We start from the raw sequence: 11,600 nt of genomic DNA, 5'->3' as shown, positions 1-11,600 counted from the left end.
TGAAAGCTAACACTTAGTCCTTCCAAAAGAACTAGTATTATTCCCGTACAGTTAAAACTCACTGAATAATCAGCCTAATTTTCTCTCATCCAGTAGCAAAGATATGTACATTTTCATATACAGTAACCATCATTACCACAACAATTACTAATAATAAATCCAAACGTGTGTGGTAAACATGTTGACACTTACTATAATTAATTTAATCTCTGAAAGTTTGCTCACTTACTGTGTGACAATGTGAAATTGGACTAATGCACACTACTCTAGTTGCCCTTAAAAAAGAAGACTCCCAAGGCAGTAAACTAATATACAGGCTCTTTCCTTTTGATCTTCCAGTCTAGTGCTGTGACCTCATGCTCCCTGGGGTGTCAGTACAAGAATATTGTTGCTTCGTTTTGATACAGAGTCTGCTATTTTAAGATGTTCCACTGGCCAACTATGAAAGGCCTTGTGCTTTTGTTTGGCCTTGTCTAAATTAGGCTGCAGTCTGTCAGTATCGTAGTGACAACTCTATGTGGCAGGTATCAGCTCTCATTTGTCATATCTTTAGATGGAGCATCTTCTCTCCCTACAGTTAAGGAAGAATCTACAGGTTTTTCTTAGACCGCCATCTGGACGGAAATGAAACTGGACTAGATCGTTACAATGTGAATGAAGCAAAGTGTGGCAGCCACTGTTTTCAGTAAAGGAGAGGACTGGGTCAATGAAGGTTATGTTCACAATGAGACAATATGCCCTACCATCTCCCTGTCCAGTGATTAATTGTAACCATATAAAGTGAAACCTGTTGAAGTCGACCCCGCTTGTGTCGTTAATTTAAATCGACCAATTAATTAAGGCCTGGTCAATTGTGTTCTTATTTCTAAGAAGGCTTTGTTTAAGCCAATACATGGTCACTCGCTTTTGACGACATAAAAATTGAGACCCAAACAGTAAGAAAAAATATAAAAATATTGGTAACTTCATCATAACCAACGCAGATTTACAGTTATGTCAAAGTCAATAAAAGCAAAAGACGAAAAGTAAAGGGGCAACAGTAAATTAACTTGCATTTAAAACTTCAGCATAAGACCACCAGCCCTGTCTTCTTTTGCGGTCAACTTCCCAGCTGTTCTTTTATTCCCCTCTCTGAAACTAAACAAAATGTACCGTTTAAATGTTGCACTGAAGGAGAAAAGCAATGTCAATTAACTGTCATAAATTCAAAAATCCTTTATTATTACCCATTCTGGTTCCGTTTCTGGCCAAAGTCACGAATAAATGTGCAAACCATGGCTATTTTCAGTTATGTCGACGTTAACCAGCCAATCTTAGGGATGGTTACATAAACAAGGTTCCACTGTACAAATGTGTTCTTTTATGGCTTCAGTACGGGATATGTATTGGCTTCCTTCACAGAGCAGCATAATTCATATATCCAGAGTCCAAATGGCGCTACAGCTCCCCCAGTTCTCTGCTGCACCTGTCACACAATGAGTGATTGATTCTTTATTTTTTACTTCCTAAAATAGAATATTAATGCTCGCATAAACAAAGCCGATGGCACTGCGAGTACCTAATGACAGCTTGATGTTCGAGGTGAGGACGAGCTCAGGGATGGATGATTCGAAGCCTGTCAGCGGCTTCCTTAGGAATGACCTCTGTCTTTCAATGTTTTTTTTTCTGTTTTTTTTTGCTTCACTGTTCCAGGGATCTTTCTCTGGCATTTATTTGTCCGCACGTGTTTTGTAGACATAAATTAATGAGACTTCTTTCTCATAATATATTTTTTAGAAAGCTCTTTTTTATTTTATTTGGTTAAACCTCCAACATTTAATAATCCAACACGTTTTTTTAAAGAAGTATTTTGGTATTACAAGAGAAAGCATTAGCATGAGTGTTTTGCAGGCATGTGATTTTCTCAGTATATATTGTAGTCATATAAGATTGTATACTTATTATAATAATGTTTAATTAATAATTTCAGCAATGAGCATGCTTTGTGAGTGGAATGGTTAGTACAGTAGTTGGTTATAAATACTGTATTAGAACTTTTTTTTTTAACTTTGATAAAAACTAGTCTAGACACAATTTGGCCTGTGCTCGTGATGGGATTTTATTTGATTTTTTTGACCTGGGTCACTAAAAGGAGCTCGCTCCAGAATGGCTCCTCTGCTTTTTTTGTTCATTAAAATTAATTATCAAAATCATATTGACTTTTATTATCAAAATAATTAACTAAAAAATAAAAATTATGTGGAAAACTAAATATTTATTATACATATGTGTGAGGGCTACGCATATTATATTTTAAGTACATTTAAAAAAATACAGTCGATAATTGGTTCCAGGCCTGACTGTGGTAAATACATTTGTGTGAAATAGCATTTCTATTATTAAAATAGAGCATAAAAACGGTTTACAACCTTTTAAATACATTCTTTTACACTATTAGAGTCTTCCAAACATAAAATAACACCCATATAATCACCTTTACACTTGTTTTACCCAATATAGTAGCCTCCTGGTACCTTGGCGGTACCAGGAGGATCCATTATCCGTCATTGCTCTGGTTTTTGTCAAGGATTTCATCATGGCTAGTATGTGGAAATATTTGTCACATCTTGGGCAATTCCTCTAAGTTTGAACTGAGCTTAAAAGTGCTCAAACATCATCATCATTAAATATAGCTCACATCATAGGCTCACTAAAGTCATGTGGAGCTGTGTTATGGATGTCAAAGATGAAGTGCATCAGCAGTGTTTGTTTCCACTTAGCATGAAGCAGCGTGCCCAGTCCCATCAGTCCTGCTGCTTTTGGTCCAGCTTTTGTTGTTCGGCATCCCTCACGTCAAAGGCTAACCAATGTGGATATGTTTTATTGGTTACGCAGGTGTCGAAAATCAAAGTGCATAAAAAGTGTAACCACCTTTTCAAGTAGTAACTTGGCAACAATGCAACGACGCAATTGAGGGAACAACACTAAAACAAATCAAATGTAATCTGTGCCTCCTTTTTTGGACTGAATTGAAGCACAATTTTGAAAACAGAACCTTTTTCTAGCACAGTGAAGGTGCACTCTGGGAAGTGCAATGGCGTTGTGATGGTGCGCCTTGAGTCACAAAAGAAAATGCATGTTTCAAGCATTTTTTTTTGTTTTGAAAAAACAAATGCAAGCAGACACTAAATCAAATCAATTGAATTTGTTTGAATCAGTCCCTTACGTCTTCCAGCAGCTATAAAGTTATAAAATGGCATTGCTGAATTCACTATATGTCTAATATGTTTATTTCTGACAGTCCCAATATGTTGACACGCACACAGACTGGGTATTCTTACTCCATTGTCTGTCTTTACAGCGCGATCCCTTCCTTTATCACATCCTTTTTTGTGTAACTGTGCTAGTTTGCACGTATCTTTCAAACGTTTTAAATATCGCACCAACACAGTGGCCGCAAGACTTATCAAACACTTGATACAAAAAAATACTTGATAAGTCACATTGCAAGTGTTAAATGTGTTTTTTACCTCTCCTCCTACTATTGTGGACGTTCTAATAATCTGCATATATTTTGCAGATACATAAGGCAGACACGGCAAACGGATTTTCTATTTTCTATCAGTCGCTTTGCTTGTGCTATCGAGTTTGCACATTTTACATTATTTTACAAAAATAGGGACTAGAACCAATTATGCATTTTTGCTTAAGTAGAAACATGTTTCTATATACACAAATTACATTTGTAATTGAAGGTTACATTGTACTATACACGGTCTGTGGTACTGTTTTACTGTAGTGGATGTCCTTAGAAACGTCAAATCGGGTGTGTATGATACATCTGTTTTTTATTTGTCAATACTACTACCCTGTGCATATGTTGAGCACAATCATTTGTTGTAACAAATCCTTGGTCTTGTAGCCAGTTGTAGACGTGTCATCGTATTTTTTTGAGAAAGTGAGGAAAAACCCTGGTTCACCTAATTAACAACACAAACATTTATAGGAATCTGTTTTGAGATGTTAGCAGTACTGAGAGAGTAGCCATTTTTCTTTGGTTCTGAATCGCTCAAGTTTTCTTCCAGATGGGATTTTAACAGCAGTGGTTCCTACTATTTATTATTTTTGGACAGTTTTAACTGGCACTTGTTCTTGACAGTTATATTTTTTTTATCATGTGCTAACACAACATCTGACCACATGCTTTGTTATGTCAGAAACAGATGATTCTTCTTGACAGAAATCTGGTTAATTAACTATTTCCCTTCTAAATGATTGGACCCGATTCTTTCAACTAGTGTTTAATTTAATCTTTTTTTTTACTGTAACAATATCACTATCTTATTATTTTTCACACTCACTTCACATATTTTTCCTGGATGAGGTTAGAAGTATGAAGAATTTTAGTAACGCAGCTCTACTGTGACCTCCTGGCAGTACGTGTGTGGTCAGAACAGACCAACTTGGTATTGATGAGAAGAGGGGAGAGAGTTGGATAAAAAAAAAATGCTTGTTACATAATCGGACATGTGCTGCGCATTGCTGGAGTGGAGGAGGTGTGACATCTCTGTACAGACTGTTCCTGGGACAAAAGCGGTCGCAGTCCTCAAAGTGGAAGCAGACTGAGTGGTTTGTCTCTAACCAATTAGGGTCAGAGTTAAAGCAAAATAATCCAAATAACATGCCGAGTTGAGATTGCCAATTTTAGTCACCTTGTTCAGGTGCTTTTTTAAAATATAATTTATGCAGTACAGTTAATACCTTCATGGTTGTTTGCAGCCTTATGACACACACACATCTTGATAATATTCTAGCGACCATCAAGTTAAATTTGAATTTACATAATAGTAATTGCTTTTGACTCGTAATAACTGTGGATAATCCATACGTGTCATCCCCCACCATGCAGCCATGCAAGGACATGGCTTTGTGGAATTAAAACAAGTCTTAAATAATCAATAATCAGCTCAGACAAAGCAGTGAGGTAAAACATAAATAAACATAGCAGCCTTGCAGAGACCTAACTAAATAAGGCACTGAGTAAAAATAGCAGAAAGCAGACGAAACGAAACTATGCAATGTGGCGTTCAGTGGTATTAAGGAGTTTACCGAGCCATCAAGAAATAACATGAAACAAATCTCACGCATAAAAACACAATGGTCTGGCACGGTCATCAACATTCCCACTTTAAAGGACTATTTACAAAATGAAAGACAGCTGTGTCCTGTTTTCTACACAAAGTCCAGTCTAGAGGCAGCAGTAAGAACCAACAAAGTAAATAGATGTAACAAAAATAAAATCACAGAACATGTAATTATGGCAAAAACAAACAACAACAACAACAACAACAAATAGTCCAAATTGTCATGAGGAACCTGCCAGGAACAGCATAGTATGGAGCACAAAAATGGAGCAAAACTAGCTGCGTATGGAAAAAATAAATAAATAAAAATGATGGAAAAATCCACAAATAAAAAGTGAACGTGACACTTACTTGTACTATTTTTACTGTACTGCGTTTTCCAATAACATTATTTTTAGTTTGATTTATATTGTCATTTCATTTGAAGCTATGTAAGCTATGTTACAGCATATGTTAAATATTAATATATCTATATCGAAAGAATATCTCTAGAGAAAAAGCGCTTTATATAAATATAATTCACATGTTAAGTATAAGGTAATGGTGTCTTGTCATTTATATTTTCTGTTAAAACAATGCTGTGAAAATTGGCAGAATTCGGACATACAGTAGTTACAACTGATACATACTTATAATCAATTATTTAGAAAACTGTGATTAATCTTAATTTTTTTTTAATCATATTTCATCCCAAATATTTTCTTGAAGTAAAGACTAATATTAGTCGGCAGTTACATCTGATGATCCCAGTCAGAAGGTTGCATTACATACACTCATCATGGGAATGAATGTCATATCAGTATTTTGGACCCTTATTAATTTATTTGAACATTTTTATATCTTGGGAAGAACCAATCTATTATTTAGAAAAAAATAATTTGGTGTGCAAATTAACATTTCTCAACTTTACATTAAAAAAATTTACATACCGTATTTTTCGGACTATAAGTCGCAGTTTTTTTCATAGTTTGGCCGGGGGTGCGACTTATACTCAGGAGCGACTTATGTGTGAAATTATTAACACATTACCTTAAAATATCAAATAATATTATTTAGCTCATTCACGTAAGAGACTAGACATATAAGATTTCATCGAATTTAGCGATTAGGAGTGACAGATTTTTTGGTGAACGTATAGCATGTTCTATATGTTATAGTTATTTGAATGACTTTTACCATAATATGTTACGTTAACATACCAGGCACGTTCTCAGTTGGTTATTTATGCGTCATATTTTTTTATTTTAAATTGCCTTTCAAATGTCTATTCTTGGTGTTGGGTTTTATCAAATACATTTCCTCCAAAAATGCGACTTATACTCCAGTGCGACTTATATATCAATCAATGTTTATTTATATAGCCCTAAATCACAAGTGTCTCAAAGGGCATATATGTTTTTTCCTTCTTTATTATGCTTTTTCGGCCGGTGCGACTTATACTCCGGAGCCACTTATACTCCGAAAAATACGGTACATGTTTAATATATACTGTACTTACACCCCTACTTATTTTTAAAACGGTCCAGTTCCCAGTTATTGCAGTCTTGAGCCTTGGTGGTTCCTGGGTTGTTCTTAAACATGTATGCCAATTTCAATCTGACAGACCTTGGAAACACATCTAATAACTCCAATTTACCCAAGTGTTGCCAGATAGGGAATTTCTAATTATTGTACCAGATGTGACTGTACATACCCGATTTAACAGTGCTCAGGACCAGTAAAACACTACTATAGACCGTGCATAGTATAGCTTATAGTTAGGGCTGTCAAAGTTAATGCGATAACTAGTTATTGCTAATTTCCTACAACGGCACAGTTTTGTTTTATGTGAGAATAACATTAGTGTGTCATGTGTGACTGTTGGTCGGCACCATAGAGCAGGTGACTCTCCCGACAGGACCAAAGACATTCGCCGAGTCATCGCCATAGCAAATCGTATCCCAAATGCCAGTCGCTAGCTGTCCGCCGATGCAGAGAACCCCCCTGTCCCTGACAGAGGTAGACCATGCCGTAGACCACTACAACAAACGTTACAACCAACAAACTTATCACAGCAATTGCCGAATGGGTGGTAACAATCTCAATACTGCGACCAATCAGTATTGTGGAGTACAAGGGGCTGAAAACAATTGTGTGCTGTGGCAATTTTTTGTTTTGTTTTTTTGTTTGTGTGAGAGATAGCGTTTATGTGTCTGTAAAAGAGTGTCTATTTTGTGTTAAGCTGTTTAAAAATAATGCTTAATAAAACAAACATTTTCATAAAGCAAATACATTGTCCAGTCTCATGTTGATAGTATTCAAAACTTGAAAATGGTCTTCTAGTTGTTAACTAGTTAATCATGGACACATGCGAATAATCATAAACAAATATTTTAATCGTTTGACAGCCCCACTTATAATGCAGTTTTACCTTAAATTAACTAGCAGCATTGCAAAAAGCTGCTATTGTAAGAAGAGCCTACCTGGCTTTTGCCAAAGTATCCAACATCATGGGACTTTTGGAGTTATTGATCGTACAGAGGGTGATATTGTACAAATACAATAATTATCATACTGTACATCTAGCTACGCTGATTTATCTACAATGTTTGAACTGTTGAGCTTGAATGTCTCCAATTAGACTTCTCCTTCCTAGATCTTCACTGACTTCCTTGAACTAAATTATTACGATGCATATTTCTTTTATCGGTCCATTCTATAAAAATAATCATAAATTCAAAGTTTAACATTGGAACTGTAGGTAATCATCATCTCATCTCATTATGGCTCAGATATACCCATAGTGAAGGTTATGAAATATTTGAAATATATCTTGAGTTAAAGCCTGTAAATCTCTATATGCGTTATCCTTATTTAGTTGTAGTCCATTGCAACCACATGCAAGACGGAACCTAATTATCAGCACTTAAGTTACATGGAGAACAAGTATGACGTACTGAAACACCACTGGGATGATTGCAAAATGATCTTGATGAAAGATAAATGCTGTGTTGTAAATAAGTCAGTAGCCGAATGAAGTAATGTGGAAACCCTTTTGGCCTCTTCACAACCCTGGTGTCTGTTTTCGCCACTCACCTGATTCTGTGGCCTGAGATGTGCCAGGTTCATCCTCTGTCTCCAGACACACTTGTGCAATGACATTGTGTCTGTTGAAAAAAATGTGTGTTTATTTGAACTAAAATTGGAGTGGGTTTTACTTCTCTGTATTTGCCATAAATGGCAACAGAATTGAATTGCGCTTGTGTCTGACACAATTGTGGTTGCTGGCCAGCTCAAAATTATTTTTCTTTGTTCAATTAATCATTCTTGCATAACATGTTGTCCAAACATTTGTCATATATTAGCTGTGATTTTCTGTATTGATTAGATAATGGAATTATTTAGTCTGTGATCGCTCTTTGTTTTAGTGTCATTGTTGACTACCGTATTTTTCGGACTATAAGTCGCAGTTTTTTTTATAGTTTGGCCGGGGGTGCGACTTACACTCAGGAGCGACTTATGTGTGAAATTATTAATACATTACCTTAAAATATCAAATAATATTATTTAGCTCATTCACGTAACAGACTAGACGTATAAGATTTCATGGGATTTAGCGATTAGGAGTGACAGATTGTTTGGTAAACGTATAGCATGTTCTATATGTTATAGTTATTTGAATGACTCTTACCATAATATGTTATGTTAACATACCAGGCACGTTCTCAGTTGGTTATTTATGCGTCATATACCGTACACTTATTCAGCTTGTTGTTCAGTATTCTTTATTTATTATAAATTGCCTTTCAAATGTCTATTCTTGGTGTTGGGTTTTATCAAATACATTTCCCCAAAAAATGCGACTTATACTCCAGTGCGACTAATATGTTTTTTTCCTTCTTTATTATGCATTTTCGGCCAGTGCGACTTATACTCCGGAGCGACTTATAGTCCGAAAAATACGGTAATTAGTTTAATCATCCCTTCCATATACAGTGGCACCTAAGTTTCCGTACACTCTACCTTTTGTCCAATTCTTTTTTGATTATAATTTTTGCAAAACATTTCTCCCGGTTTTGATATACATGTGTGTCGGTTATTGTATGGCTAAATAACTAGTACATGTATCTGTTTATCATTCCGTGCATTCGAGTGTCCAAACATACAATCCTATTCATTGGTGACTCAGTCTCTGTGTTTATATTTATGACTATGATTGCAAAATAACCCACTATTGGGCCAAATAAAGTTGCACTTGCCAGCACATTGATAAAAAAAGTGAGGAACACAATACAATTGTTCCAAAGCACTTATCGCCTTGTTGCTCAACAAAAGCCTTAATAAAACTTAAAGTGATGTTAAATGTACAGAAAGCCATTTATTTCCACATTCATATGTATATCACATAGTTTCCTGGATGTAAACCTAAAATTATTCTATGTGAAGTTATTTTTGTTACTATTTTTGGGTGTCTGGAACAATTAGATTTTTCTTACGGTAAAAAATAGCTTTGATTTTCGTACGATCCGGTCTTTGTCAGACCTTTTGGAACGGAAACCAAGATATTGCTGTATTATTATTTTTTGTATCATTAATTTTGCAAGTTGATTGACGAGACTTGTAACACGGTGGTGTTTTCCTCTTCATTTTCCTATCTTAAAAATATTATTTTGTAGTTGAGCTGAAAAACCACTGTGGTATTTGTATTGGCACTAACGCAATACAGACTTAAGGCTCTACCAGACCGCAGCATCTACTATAGAATTTCTTGGCATTTGTTTGCTTTAATTGACTAAAGAATGTGTGTGGTTTTGCTTGGGCCAATAGGAAATTGATCTTTATAATGATTGCCATACGACTGTAGTGGTGATGACAGTTGAAACCTAATCTGATTATTGTTATTGTAAAAGCATCTGGTGGAGACTAGATAAAGTATCAATGTGGTATGCACTGAAGTAAGACTGTTAATACAAAGTTTGTGTGCCATATGTGTGCCAGGCTGAATCTTGGGTGTCTTGATTTTGACCTTCATGCAAATAATAGCAACATGAGAATCACAAAACCATGCGTGTCCACATTTAAACTACACGTGAAAACAGAACTAACATTTGTGAATGTCAGACTGCACTGTGGCCTGATTGGTAGTGATGATGTGATGATCCTGGGCCTACTAGAAAGAACTTTATGCTTTACCGGCAGCAGACTTTACAGTGAGATGAAAACAACTTGGCTTCAGTGCTGACATAAGTTGTGCTTAGAATGACATGTCTGTCAACTGCATTGGCATTGCATCAACATATCCAAGTATGAGGCAGCACAGTTCTACCCCACTGCAGACTATAACCATATTAATATAGTGAAAGGCAAGGCAAGTTTATTCATAATTCGTAGACAGGGCAATTCAAAGTGCTTTACAGAAAATTATAAGAAAGCTACAATAATGAGAATGTAGATACAATACTTTCAGTTGTCATATGCACAGACAAAAGTGTGTTCAGCCTGGATTTGAACATTGCCAACAAAACCCGTTTAAGTCGACCCTGATTATGTCAGCAACCTGTCTAACCCCGGATTTCCACTGGATGCGGAATGACAACAGAACGGCACCCGCACTACACCGGACTCTTTTCGTTCCGCTGTGTTAAATTCAGTGTTTACTTTATCACATTCGCGAGATCTCGTAAAAGTCTGCGCTATTTCGCTGCCCAGCGAAGCTACCACAGAACGGCAATGGCAATTGCTAACTGGCAGCGCTGTTCCATGGCGGCTACGTTTTGCTGCTGTACTGCAACAGTTTTCTTATTACTAAAAAATTCTCGTTTTTGTCAACATAAAAATCCACATCTCGTAGCATTGTTAACTTCATCATTATTGCTCGAGAGGTTTTGAAAAAGCAGATTTTTGGTTATCCATCCATCCATTTTCTACCGCTTGTCCCTTTTTGGGGTTGCGGGGGTTGCTGGAGCCTATCTCAGCTGCATTCGGGCGGAAGGCGGGGTACACCCTGGACAAGTCGCCACCTCATCCAATCAACCTATCCCCAGGTGCATGTCTTTGGAGGTTGTCAAAGTCATAAAAACAATAAAGGAAAGGAACTTGTATCCTCTTTAATAGTGTAATAGAAAAGAACATATCAATATAGTAGCTTACAAAACTGAGTGTGCCACTTGCATTTCAGCACAAAGCTGTCCATACCATTTTAAAGGAATGTTGTTTTTAAATTAGTGTTGTATTAAGTCTCATTCGGGTGTGTTTGGGTACAGCTTTGAAAAAAATAAATGATTAGTAATCTAAAGTGTTATATGGTGAGGACATATAGCATCTCATGAATGTAAGTACACCCTTCTACATGTCAAAAACTATTTTATTACAGTATATCTTCTCAAGGGGCAATACAATGAAAATGAAACTTGGATATAAGTATGTAATGACAGTCGAAGTGGAGGCTTGTTAATAAGACCGCCCACCAAACAAAGCTTCCCAAAGAGACGGTCAGAA

The 11,600-nt window shown here is 36.2% G+C and overlaps 1 protein-coding gene across 1 annotated transcript in view; it reads left to right on the top strand.

Annotated features, from left to right (window-relative positions):
- The window catches only part of LOC133663423 (sorting nexin-19-like), a 62,712-nt gene that overhangs the window by 35,927 nt on the left and 15,185 nt on the right, over positions 1-11,600 (top strand). The window lies entirely within an intron of this gene.

Source organism: Entelurus aequoreus, linkage group LG13, assembly GCF_033978785.1.
Source record: "Entelurus aequoreus isolate RoL-2023_Sb linkage group LG13, RoL_Eaeq_v1.1, whole genome shotgun sequence".
In the NCBI taxonomy this organism is placed as follows: domain Eukaryota; kingdom Metazoa; phylum Chordata; class Actinopteri; order Syngnathiformes; family Syngnathidae; genus Entelurus; species Entelurus aequoreus.
This window is presented reverse-complemented; position numbering and strand designations above follow the sequence as displayed.